General features: G+C 44.1%; 1 long non-coding RNA gene and 1 pseudogene across 1 annotated transcript; both read left to right on the forward strand.

The window, feature by feature from the left end:
• Positions 1-4,575: 4,575 nt before the first annotated feature.
• LOC115393994 (uncharacterized) lies at positions 4,576-6,582 on the forward strand. Its single transcript, XR_003931990.1, has 4 exons — positions 4,576-4,648; positions 5,052-5,133; positions 6,244-6,354; positions 6,524-6,582. It is a non-coding gene; the product is annotated as an uncharacterized LOC115393994 (long non-coding RNA).
• A 275-nt stretch (positions 6,583-6,857) lies between these two features.
• LOC115394685 (NLR family CARD domain-containing protein 3-like) lies at positions 6,858-7,904 on the forward strand (annotated as a pseudogene).
• The last annotated feature ends 2,961 nt before the right edge of the window (positions 7,905-10,865 follow it).

A 10,865-nucleotide genomic window follows, 5' to 3' on the forward strand; every position in this document is an offset into this window, starting at 1 on the left:
GACAACATTGTGAGAGTAGAGCTACATCACTTTAGCGACGCTACTAATGTTGGCTATGGTGCTTGTTCCTACCTTAGGTACAAAAACAACAAAGATGAAGTGCACTGTAGTTTAGTGATTGCTAAAGCTAGGGTCGCACCCACAAAGATCACTAGCATTCCACGCTTGGAACTCTCAGCAGCAGTCACTTCAGCTAAGTTAAGTGTCATGCTCAAGACAGAACTTGAAATGCACATTGATGAAGAGCATTTTTGGACAGACTCCCAAGTGGTCCTTGCATACATTAACAATGAAGCGTGAAGGTTCCACGTATTTGTCGCAAACCGTGTCCAATTGATCAGACAAACTACCAACCCAGAGCAGTGGCATTATGTGGATTCAGCACAAAACCCTGCTGATCATGCCTCTCGAGGTCTTGGCGCATCAGAGCTGACAACCACTAACTGGTTAGCTGGTCCAAAGTTCCTGTGGGAGCCCGAAATCCCAGTTACAACAAACACCACAGCTGAACTGTTAGTTGGAGATCCAGAGGTCAAAGCTGTCAAAGTGCTTAAAACACAGGTGATGAGGCAAAATGATCTGTTAGATCGTTTCTCAAGGTTTTCGAGCTGGTCATTGCTTCTGAAAGTACTTGCGAGAATAAAGAGACTTGGATCAAGGCAAACTCAACACGCTGATCATGTTACAGTCAAAGAAAGAAAAGAAGCTGCTGACACTGTAATATGTCTGTTGCAGCAGCAAGCCTTCCCTCAAGAGTTAGAAAGGTTGAAGGTGGGAGAAAACCTTCCGAGTTCAAGCCCCCTGTTTTCACTAGATCCCGTGTTGGACCAGGGACTCATCCGTGTCGGAGGCAGGTTGAAGAAATCTACTCTTGGTCTCGAAGTCAAACATCCCATTGTGCTTCCCAAAGATCATCACATAACGAGATTGATCATCTCACACTGCCACTCCAAAATCTGTCATCAAGGCAGAAGCCAAACATTGATGGAACTAAGAGCTAATGGATTTTGGGTGATTGCCGGAAGCAATGAAGTGTCAAAGCTGATAACCAGATGTGTCCAGTGTCGAAAGCTAAGACGCCCCACTGAACAACAACGGATGGCAGAGCTTCCAAAAGAGAGAGTTGAAATCTCAGAGCCCTTTGTGTACTGTGGAATGGATTGCTTTGGGCCATTTATGACCAAACAAGGCCGGAAAGAGCACAAAAGATATGGATTACTCTTCACCTGTCTGTCATCTCGAGCAGTACACATAGAAATGCTGGAAGATTTGTCCACAGACTCATTCATCAACGCCTTGAGATGTTTTATCAGTATAAGAGGAGCTGTAAGTAGGCTTTACTGTGATCAAGGCACAAACTTTGTAGGGGCAAAAAACGAGCTAAGAACGGCCTCCAGCCAATGTGATGCAGGTGCTCTGCAATCATTCTTAGCTGACAGACAATGTGAGTTTGTGTTCAATGCCCCATCCGCCAGTCACGCTGGAGGCGTTTGGGAGCGCCAGATCCGAACCATCCGCAACGTTCTCAATGCTGCTATTGTCCATTGTTCGGGCAGATTGGATGATTCTTCTCTAAGGACACTTTTCTATGAGGCGATGTCAATAATCAATGGGCGACCACTAAGTGTCAATACAATCAATGATCCAAAGTCACTCGAACCGCTCACTCCAAACCACCTCATACTCATGAAATCAAAAGTCGCTTTACCCCCTCCAGGGACGTTCGTAAAGGAGGACTTATATGCACGGAAAAGGTGGCGTAGAGTCCAATATCTCACGGAACAGTTTTGGAGCAGGTGGAGAAGAGAATACCTTTTGAACATCTCCACAAGACAAAAATGGCATCTACCACGTCGAAACCTGAAAGTCAATGACGTAGTCATACTCAAAGAAGAGATGCTTCCTCGAAGCCAGTGGCAACTAGGCAGAGTAACAGAAGCATCAGAAGATGATGATGGTTTAGTCCGCAGAGTTAAAGTTGTGTTAGGAGATCGGAGTGAACCAAAGAAACAAGGCACGCTGCATAAGGCACATATAGTTGAGCGGCCAATCCAAAAATTAGTTGTGCTCCTCGAAGCTCACTAAACTCTAAGTCACAGTGCCGTCTGCGTGCTCAAGTCAGACATGTGTTTGAGTTTACCATGTTTTGTTTAACATACATTTGTGACTGGAATCATGTATTTGTTTGTGTTATCATACATGATTGGTGGGAGTGTAAGTGGATGTTATTTGATCACATTAGTTCCTTTGTTTAGAGCTGTTGTTTTACTTTTTGTCCTCTGGAGGGCGCTCGCACACAACTGATTGTTCTTCACACAAGCGGAAGTGGTCTGTTTTTTCGGTTTCAGTTTTTTTTTGTACATACGTTTGAGAGCTACAAGCAGCAATGGAGCCCGCAGCCACGGACTTTGGTTAAAGAAGAATATTTTGCAGCCCTGGGAAAGCGGAGCGAGGTCTGTGCTTGTGTGACAATGCAATTTAATCTGTAGTTTTATTCATGTGATTCAAATGTATTTTGGTTTTGTTTGTTTATGCACTTGTAGTTTTCACGGTGGTTTCAACTGAACCTTGCTGGACATGGCGGTGTACAATGACGATACTACATGTACAGTAAAGAACATCTTCCACCCGTTCGAAAAATCTCCGTCATCTTTCTTCTGGGGACTGCTACAAACACATTTGACCACAATCACCATATGGCTCACGCAATAAACACCGCCATCAGGAGAGAGTTCAGACTTACTTTAGTTGAAGATTAAATCCATTCACTTATCCTTTTTGACAGCGTTCTTTGCCACAGAGTTGTAAAACTCCTCTGATCACCTTCAGTTTAATGAGCCTCTCTTCTCAATGGACATCAGATCCAGAGGTGAAAGTCTCCCCTGCTCTGTCCTCTTGTGGCTGCAGACCTCTCCACCGATGCTGTGGTGGCCTGAATGGTCAACGCCAACTTCAGGAGTTTTGTTGCCACTGGAATCGTGCGTTCAAAGGTCATTTTCAACTGCGAAAGCAAGCAGTTGACGACGCAGTGATCTCGCACATTTCTGACTCTTGCCACATATTGCAGATTATCTCAGACTGTTCACATATAACACAGTACCAGTAACCTGTACTGGTACTGTATTACAGTACCCGGTACCGTGTAATTTTTTAACCTTCCTGATGATTCCAGCTTACTTTTGATTTTAGTCTTGAAGGTTCTGTTGAAGTTATACAGTTTTGTTAAACTCCTGACTTTCTTTGTTAGACACCTATTTATGATTATCTCTCTGCTTAACAGTGTAGCACACTGATGTATTTACTGAAGAGAGAAATGAATTATGCTCATGATGTGTTTAACTATATGATGTATATTAGACTCATGTGAAACAGTTCATCATGAAGACCTGAGCAGATGGATGAAAAAAGACACACAGGTATGACAGCCAGTGAAACATAGAGTTAAATAATTGTATTTGTAGAAATGTCTGATCACCTGCTTTTCTTCTGAGCTCAGTTCCAAGTAGTTAAACGGTAATTGAAAGGCTGTTCAGGAGGGCAGGTAGACTAGAAGTAAGAGGAACACTGTATTGGACACAACATTTATGTGACAGAATAAGTACAAGCAATTTTGCCACATTTTTCTACAGTCTAGATCATCCTGTATTGCCATTTTGATGTTTTTCCAATGTTTAATACCGTGACTTGCTATATAAACTTGTTCCACACCAACTACTCTTTTCCACTAATACTTCCTGATCACTGGCCCCACTATAAACACTCATGTTTCTTTTTATTAATATTTTAATGTATGGATGATTTGAATACTAACAGATATTGGCGTTGTAAACACACCATGATGTTATCAAGTACGCTGGTTCCAAGTGCGCATTAACTTCCATGCGTTCTCGCCTCGCCACAAGTCTGTGCTCGAACTATGACTAACAAGTGTGTTCTCGCAAAGTACACAATACACACTTGAGTAGTAAGAATTGAGAAACGGCCTGTGTCTTGCACTGCACTGTTTGGGTCAGAGAACTGAATCATTTCGTGGTTGCCAATAAAGTTTAGCTAAATAGAGTATCCAAACCAACGGAGAGGCGAATAGCGCCACCCAGTGTATCGGAATATGTTCACAAGCTCTTCAGCAATCCATTATCTGGAATCGATTTGCCTTGACTTGATGGAAGGGTAACCAATCAGGTGTTAGAATCCGCCCACCGACTTTGACAGGCAAGGTTGACAGATAAAATAAATTCATGATCCACTGCAACACACGGACCATGAATTAATTCATGAAATTGTGAAATAATAACATGTTTTTTACATAAAATGCATTATTATTTTAATAAATTAATGAAATATATAAAAACACATTCATTTATTTAATTCTGCTTTTAATTAATCAATGACATTTAACTAAGTATTTAATGCAGTATTTATTTAATTTAGGCCCTTTTAGCCCTCCATAGTTTGACCAACCACCTGTAAAGATGAATGTTTTAAAGTGATAAGAAGTTCATCTCTTTACTTTCTGTTTTACACTGCATCCAAAACACATGGGTCATTCTGATAAGCTGATTCCTGTCTCACAAACACGCCAAGAAGAGAAGAACTGAGTGAGTTCAGACTCTCAACTTTCAGTCGATTGTCAGAGAAGGAGGAGCAGGTGAGTGTTTGTCCAACTTTTGTGTTCTAATGTCAGTGTATTGAGTAAAAGAAACTGCGTGCGTGCGTGCATGCATGTGTGTGAGAGAGTTTGCTTCGAACTTCAGACTCAAAGTGAGTAACTGTCTATTTCCTCAAAACCACAGTCAGAGAAGGAGCGATCATGGAGATACTTTCACTTTTGTCTCCAGACCTCCTCCCTTCAGACATAGTCTGCTCTCTCCGTCCACCAGTTTTTCTCTACAGTCTGATGGCTTCATACAGTCACTTTTCAAAGTTCGTGTCCATCATGGTTTTTTTGCTGTGGCGCGCACGCCCAACGCGGACACAGAGGAGTCTGATCGCTGACAGTGAGTCTTCAGCAGGTTTCACAGCTTTGTTCTTGTTGCTGGTTTCTCTCTCAGCCTGACTGAAGATGAGTGATGTGGGTGAAGAGGAGGACAGAGCAGAGTCTGTGGACAGGGAAGAGACGCCAAGAGAGTCCAGGTACAGAATCCACAAAGACACCAAACACAAGAACAGATGCGGCTCTCATTGTTTCTGCTAGCTCGAAGTGAGCTTCACTCATTGGAAGGAAGTGGATGATATCAAGAAAATCTATGAATGTTGCAGGAGCCATTTATTGTTTCTTTAGTTCAACCACCAGGGGGGCTTCACTTTCATCTTCATTATTTCATTTTAAGTGTTTCGCTGCCAGCTGGTTTCAGATCAGCAAACCCTTCAATTTTAACTGATGTTTCAAGACTCATATAATATTTGAGTTACAGGATTATGTAAACATTGAAACTACCAAATGAAAGAGTAAACTCTCTTCTTTGATCAGGGAAAAAAAGCTGGTTTGTACCTTTTAGTGTTTTTGAGTAATCAGCAGTACAACATCAGGTGGTTTCACCAAAAACAGATCTCTCTGAGCAAAAAATGGAGAAAGTGAGTTTTTTTACTTCTGAAAAACACATTTAAATTAAAACAGTGACTCACTTGGTCATATTTTTATTAATTTTGGGACACCTCAATCATCTGGACAGTAGTTTTCTTCTATAACCAAAAAAACAATACAGAAAGGGAATTTGACTGCAAAATAATTATTAATTTACAGATATTCATGACAAAAATGTCAGAACTTTTCACAGTTATGAAAAATAGAACGGAGCGGGCGCGCTGCAGAGCGCGAGCTGGTCCCCTGCGTGTTGTCTGCAGGCAGTCAGATACTGTAGGTTAACATGGGAGGCGATCAGAAACTCTGTGCGTGGCGCTTCCGTGTCCAGTGCGTTCCCCCTGTTAGGCCTGTTGCAGAGCCTGCAGCGACTATGGGTGAGGCAGTTAGCGGTTAACTGTTATTGTTAGCTTCAGCTAAATCTTTTAACAGTTTATCGGTTTAGCGTTATAGAAGCTAACTTTTCAGTTAGCGGAAGAACAGTTATCGAAGCTAACTTTTTGGTTAGCTGTGCCCACCACTGGTATTGGATTACTAAAAGAATACCGTAGATTACCGAAGGCAATTATTTAATTTTAGTAGTTTTATTAAATTGTGAATTTGAGTAAATTGTGATTTAATGGTAAATAATTACAGTGTGTGTGTGTGTGTGGTGTTTACAGGAGCAGACACACAACAGAGTCTTCAGGATCAAGCAGGTTGTCTCTGAAGAGTGACCGGTCCAAAGACAATCCACCAAAATTCAGTGGTGAACCTGAACCTTCAGACACAAAGTAAGAAACTCTTTGTTTCCTGTTGTTTACTCCAAACCAGAGTGAGAGATGTTTTGCTCATGTTCAGATTCAGTTCTTTTTTCTGAATCAGTGTGAGAGTTGAAGCTGGATCTTTGTGTCTCTGCTGTGTGTCGTGTTGCTCAGAGTAAATGTTTCTTGGTGTCCACAGAGAGAAGAAGAGCAGTGATGTCTGTGAGGAGCAGCAGGACCAGGGTTCTTCATCAGGACTGCAGCAGCTTCTAGAAGAACATAAGAAGAGTGTGAGGAGGAGATGTGAACGTGTGACTGAAGGAAGTGATGAAGCAGGAGGAGGAAGCCTCCTCAACAGGATCTACACTGAGCTCCACATCACAGAGGGACTCAGTGAGGAGCTTCAGAGGGAACCTGAGCTGAAGCAGCTGGAGACAGCTTCCAGGAAGGAGAGCCTCCATCACACTGCCATCAGGGTTCAGGACATCTTCAAAGCCTCGGCCCAGCAGCTCAGACACATCCGAGTGGTTGTGACCAGCGGCGTGGCCGGCAGCGGAAAAAACCTTCTCGGTGCACAAGTTCACTCTGGACTGGGCCGAGGGCCTGGAGAACCAGGATGTCAGTGTGCTGGTTGTTCTCTCCTTCAGGGAGCTGAACCTGATCAGAGAGCGGCCGTACAGTCTTCTCACGCTGCTCCATGTTTTCCATCCGGCGCTCCAGAAGGTGACGGCAGAGGAGCTGGCTGTCTGCAAGCTGCTGTTCATCTTTGACGGTCTGGATGAAAGCAGACTTTCTCTGGACTTCAGCAGCAAACAGCGGCTGGTTGACGTCTCCCAGCAGTCTTCAGTCAGCGTGCTGCTCACAAACCTCATCCAGGGGAATCTGCTGCCCTCGGCTCGGGTCTGGATCACTTCCAGACCTGCAGCGGCCAATCAGATCCCTCCATCATGTGTGGACAGACTGACAGAAGTGCGAGGCTTCACTGACACCCAGAAGGAGGAGTACTTCAGGAGGAGGCTGAGTGATGAGGAGCTGTGCAGCAGAATCATCTCCCACATCCAGACCTCCAGGAGCCTCCACATCATGTGTGGAATCCCAGTCTTCTGCTGGATCACTGCTACAGTTCTGGAGCACATGTTGAGCAGCGAGCAGAGAGGAGAGCTGCCCCAGACCCTGACTGACATGTACTCCCACTTTGTGCTGGTTCAGACACACAGGAAGAAGCTCAAGTACCATGAAGGTCCTGAGACGGGTCCACAGGAGCTGACGGAGGCTGACAGGGAGCTTCTTCTGAAGCTGGGCAGGATGGCCTTGGAACATCTGGAGAAAGGAAACATCCTGTTCTACCAAGAAGACCTGGAGCAGTGTGGTCTGGATGTGACTGAGGCCTCGCTGTTCTCTGGAGTTTGTACTCAGATCTTCAAAAGAGAGTCTGTGATCTTCCAGAAAGCCGTCTACAGCTTCGTCCATCTGAGTGTTCAGGAGTTTCTGGCCGCAGTCTTCATGTTCCACTGTTTCACCAACAGGAAGACAGATGTACTGAAGACCTTACTGAGGCAGAAAAAGACTTTTCGTTATAAAGTGTTGAGGTTATTCAAAAAGAATGATGGTGGTGTTGATGATGATGATGATGATGGTGATGAGGCTCTCTCATCTCTGGATGAGTTCCTGAAGAAAGTCCTGCAGAAATCCCTCAGAAGTCAGAACGGCCACCTGGACCTGTTTGTCCGCTTCCTTCATGGCCTCTCTCTGAAATCCAACCAGAGACTCTTAGAAGGTCTGCTGGGTCGGACAGAGATCAGTCCAGAAACCATCCAGAGAGTCATCCAGAACCTGAAGGAGATTAACAGTGATGAAATGTCTCCTGACAGAAGCATCAACATCTTCCACTGTCTGATGGAGATGAAGGACCTCTCAGTACATCAGGACATCCAGAAGTTCCTGAAGTCACAGAACAGATCAGAGAAACTGTCTGAGATCCACTGCTCAGCTCTGGCCGATGTGCTGCAGATGTCAGACCAGGTCCTGGAGGAATTGAACCTGAAGGAGTACAACACATCAATGAAGGGACGACGGAGACTGATCCCAGCTGTGAGGAACTGCAGGGTGGCTGAGTGAGTCAACATGTCATCATGATCAATGTCTCAGTGATGTTTGTAGAAAGTAGTTATTGTAGTTCCTCTGTGGAGATGTTCCTCAAGTTGATCATGCAACAGAAGCTCCTGATGCTGTTTGGTTTAATAAGACCAGAACACAAGCTGCATGTGCTGCCATGTCTTCTTAGTGTATTTCTGTGGTAGAGTTACAGCGGCCTGGTGTATGTGCTGCATTGTGTTTAGTTTTCATGATGTCCGGGGATAAAGTAAGAAAGTAAGTAATTTTTATTTATATAGCACCTTTCACAGGCAAAGAGCCACAAAGTGCTTCACAACATATATAAAAATAACAATAAAAACAACAGTCAAATACAGATAAATAGTCAACATTAAAAGGAGATCAAAACAGGCCCGAAAAACTAAGCAAATGCTTGAGCAAACAGAAAGGTTTTAAGTTGTGATTTAAAAGCGTCAACAGATGCAACTGAGCAGAGAGAGAGCGGGAGATCATTCCAAAGCCTGCGAGCAATGGCCTGGTATGATCGGGCTCCTCTGGTGTTAAACCGAGTACGTGGCACCTTTAGCAAGTTTTAGCAAGCATGTATTGACTTCTCCCAGGGGGGAAGGAGCATTTCACTGAGTATGACAAAAGTGCTTTTGGACAACATTGCCTACCCTATCTTTAAAAGAACAATAGAGCTGGATGTCATCGGCATACAAGTGGTAAGAAACATCGTTAAACCTTTGGATGTTCTTACCCAGGGGGATCAAGTACAGTAAAAAAAAAAAATAGGGCCCAGGACGGAGCCTTGAGGCACCCCACACACTAGATTCATTCTCTCTGATTTTATCTGGTTTGTTGACACACAAAAGCTACGTCCAGACAAATATGAGGAGAATTGACCCACTGGAGAATTGACCCCGACAGTCCCACATGGTCCCTCAGTCGACGTATCAGGACCTGATGGTCAACAGTGTCAAAAGCGGGGCGACAGTAGCTCAGATGATAGAGCAGGTCATCTTATAACCGGAAGGTTGGCGGTTCGATCCTTGCTCCCGCAGGCGTACAACTGTCATTGTGTCCTTGGGCAAGACACTTCACCCACCTTGCCTATGAAAGTCGTGTGAGAGTGAATGGTTGGTGGTGGTCGGAGGGGCCGATGGTGCAGATTGGCAGCCTCACTTCCGTCAGTCTACCCCAGGGTAGCTGTGGCTACAATAGTAGCTTACCACCACCCAGTATCGAGTGAAAGAATAATGTAAAGCATCTTTAAGTGTCCTATAAAGCGCTATATAAAACCAATGCATTATTATTATTATAAAGTTGAGGACAGATCCAAGAGGACTAGCACGGTGCATTTACCCAAATCGGCAGACATCATTATGTCACTGGATACTTTCAGTAGGGCTGTTTCTGTGGAGTGGTGCTTATGGAAGCCAGATTGAAATTTGTCAAAGAAGTTACGTATGTTGGTCAAGGTAGGAAGACAGCTGATTGCAGACCACCTTCTCAAGAATCTTTGACAAAAATGGCAGCTTAGAGATGGGCCTATAATTATTTTGGTCTGCCGGGTCCAAACCTCTTTTTTTTTAGTAAAGGCTCCACAATGGCATGTTTGAAGGCATTCGGAAACACACCTGATGACAAAGAGAGGTCAGGGACCGACTGCCTCCAGTACCTCTAAGAACAGTCTGCAGGGGATGACATCAGAGGAACAGGATGAGAGTTTCATCTTGGTTACCAGAGCCAAAACATCAGCAAGAGTTACAAACTCAAAAGTGAACCACATACTGGAGATAGACTCAATAACAGCCGAGGCACCACACTGAGGGGGTGGCATATTATCCTTGAGCTTCTTGATTTTATCTGTGAAAAAATTCAAGAAAGCATGGCTATCGGCTTCAGTGAAAACAGGAAGTACAGGCGCAGCAGGGCAAACAAGAGAATTAATTGTGTCAAACAGCACTTTGGGGTTTTTCTTGTTCACTGCCACCATTTGACAGATGCAGTTGTACCTGGCATTCTCAACCATTTCATTGTACGATGACTTGAGATCCCTGAGATGGAGCCTGTGTACCTCAAGGTTAGTGGATATCCACAGGCGTTCAGTCTACACAGTGGTCATCGAAACACTGGATTAGGTCATCTACACCAGAGCAGTTTGTTGAAAGAAGAGGATCAAACAAAACAGAGAACCTTTCTGCAGTATTAGCAGTGAGCAGTGCGTAGAACCTTTACGATAGTGAGCTTTCACAGGAGACCAGTAGGGCCGCACGAGAGCAAAAGTACTGCTTTAACAGCTAAGCTTTATAAATTCTGTACCGCTCACTAATCGTAAGCAGTGACAGAAGACTTGACAGAAGATGGCGGTGGCTCAAGGCTCAAAGCTACTTTTGCACCTTTTTATATCTCACCTGCCCTTTTTGTGTCTTTTTATTCTTTTC

This window comes from Salarias fasciatus, chromosome 9 (assembly GCF_902148845.1).
Source record: "Salarias fasciatus chromosome 9, fSalaFa1.1, whole genome shotgun sequence".
NCBI lineage: Eukaryota > Metazoa > Chordata > Actinopteri > Blenniiformes > Blenniidae > Salarias > Salarias fasciatus.